The following is a 2,320-nucleotide window of genomic DNA, read 5'->3' on the forward strand; positions in this document are numbered from 1 at the left end:
CTTGAAGAGGAGAGAATGAAGCTGTGGATGGAGTTTCAGCAAAGCCTGTTCATTCAGAAGATGAAGACTGAACAAATGGGAAAATAACGTAGAAATAAAAGGGAAAGTGACAGAAATGGAGAAAGGGAATTCACGGGAAATCACCATTTCATAATCCAGTTCATGCTAGCAAAGATAGTTGACTCTAGTGAACGCACTAGGGTGTCAGTCATGCTTTCTAGTTCTTTGTCAATTTAACCCAGGCTAGAATCATCTGAGAGAAGGGAACTCCAATTGAGGAAATTCCACCATAAGAACGGGGTGTAGGCAAGCCTGGATGGCATTTTCTTAATTAGTGATTGATGAGGGAGGGCCCAGCCCAGCCCACTGTGGCTGGTGCTATCCCTGGACTGGTGGTCCTGGGTCTCTAAGAAAGCAGGCTGAACAAACTACAAGGAGCAAGCCAGGAAGCAGCACTCCTTCATGATCTCTGCATCATTTGACTCCACGTTCCTGCTCTGTTTGAGTAGCTGTCCTGACGTCCTTCAATGATGGACTAATATGTAGAAATCTACACTGTAGCTGTGCAGATGGTTGTGAGCCTTCATGTGGTTGTTGGGAATTGGATTTTAGGACCTCTGCTCACTTTGATCAACTCTGCTCACTCAGTCGCTGCTCGCTCCAGACCAAAGATTTATTTATTATATACATAAGTACACTGTAGCTATCTTCAGACACACCAGAAGAGGGCATCAGATCTCATTACGGGTGGTTGTGAGCCACCATGTGGTTGCTGGGATTTTGAACTCAGGACCTTCGGAGAGCAGTCAGTACTCTTACCTGCTAAGCCATCTTGCCAGCTCCAAGACTTTGAAGTTTTAAAAGAGATTTTTGGATTTAAAAATATATCTTTGGGAGAGAGATAGATAGCTCAGAGGTTAAGAGCACTAGCTGCTCTTCCAGAGATCCTGAGTTCAATTCCCAGCAACCACATGGTGGCTCACAACCATCTATAATGAGATCTGGTGCCCTGTCTTCTGGTGTGCAGGGAATACATGTAGGCAGAACACTATATACATAATAAATAAATAAATACATCTTTAAAAAAATATATATATATCTTTGGATTTTCACAAGAACTGACTTTTTTGTTTGTTTGTTCTGAGAAAATTTTATTGGCCTTTTGGATAAAATTTATTTGCCAGGAAGGTTGATCCCATCATACCTCTGCTGGAGCCAGCACATGGCCTCCTCTTTGCTGATTTTGTGTTTGGCCCCAGTGTAGCCTGTTCTGCGCTTCTTACCTGCGATGCTGAAACCTGGCCTACCCAGCACCACATAGAAGTCCAGTCCGTATATGTCAATGCTCGGGTCATATTTGATACTCAGGTCAATGTGTTCTTGAATCCAAAAACCAAAGTTTCCAGTATCTGAGAATTTCTTCTGCCTTGGCTCCACGGACTGTGCAGTGAACGGCAATCTCTTCATTTCTCCAGATGCCAAAGGACCTGATGTATCTAGCTTTGGAAAACACAGGGGTCTGGCCTGTGAACTGCTCCAACACCTTGGCTGCCAGGTCAGTCTATCTCTGCTCTCCCCCATATTGAGGCAGAGCTTGTGGATGTGAAATTCCCACATGGGGTTCTCCTTTCACCTTGATCTTGTGCCATGATAGAGAATAGGAAACAGAACTGAACTTTTAAAGTGTTTGAACTGGTAAAGACTGCGATACTTCTAAGTTGGAAATATGTTTTACATTTGTGATGTTTATTAATCTGAGATCTTGGAGCTAAACCCTCCCCCAAAAGGGAAAGGTTATGTCTTAAAAAGTTTTGTGTATCAAGTTGACAAGGGGTCAACTTGTTTGTAATTTTATATCTGTGTAATTTTATATCAACTTGACCCAGGCTACAGTCATCTGAGAGGAAGGTACCCCAATTGAGAAAATGCCTCCATAAGATTGGGCTGTAGGGCATTTTTCTAAATTTGTGATTGATGGGGGAGGGCCCAGCCCACTGTGGGTGGTGTCATCTCTGGGCTGGTGGTCCTGGGTTCTATAAGAAAGCAGGCTGAGCAAGCCACAAGGAACAAGCCAGTAAGTAGCAGTCCTCTATGGCCACTGCATCAGCTCCTGCCTCCAGGTTCCTGCACTGTTTGAGTTCCTGTCCTGACTTCCAGACAGACTAAGACATGGAAATATCAGGCAAATAAGCCCTTTCCTCCTCAGGTTGCTTACTTTGGTCATGGTTTTTTCACATTAGCAACAGAAACTCTTAAGTGTGGTAGTAGTCCTCATAAGGTCTTCTTGTCCCTCTACTCCTTATTTGGAAGATGTTGGTAA

The 2,320-nt window shown here is 43.7% G+C and overlaps 1 pseudogene; it reads right to left on the bottom strand.

Annotated features, from left to right (window-relative positions):
* Positions 1-1,173: 1,173 nt before the first annotated feature.
* On the bottom strand, positions 1,174-1,649 carry LOC110310021 (annotated as a pseudogene).
* Positions 1,650-2,320: the final 671 nt, after the last annotated feature.

The sequence above is a fragment of the Mus caroli genome, chromosome 2, assembly GCF_900094665.2.
Source record: "Mus caroli chromosome 2, CAROLI_EIJ_v1.1, whole genome shotgun sequence".
Lineage (NCBI taxonomy): Eukaryota > Metazoa > Chordata > Mammalia > Rodentia > Muridae > Mus > Mus caroli.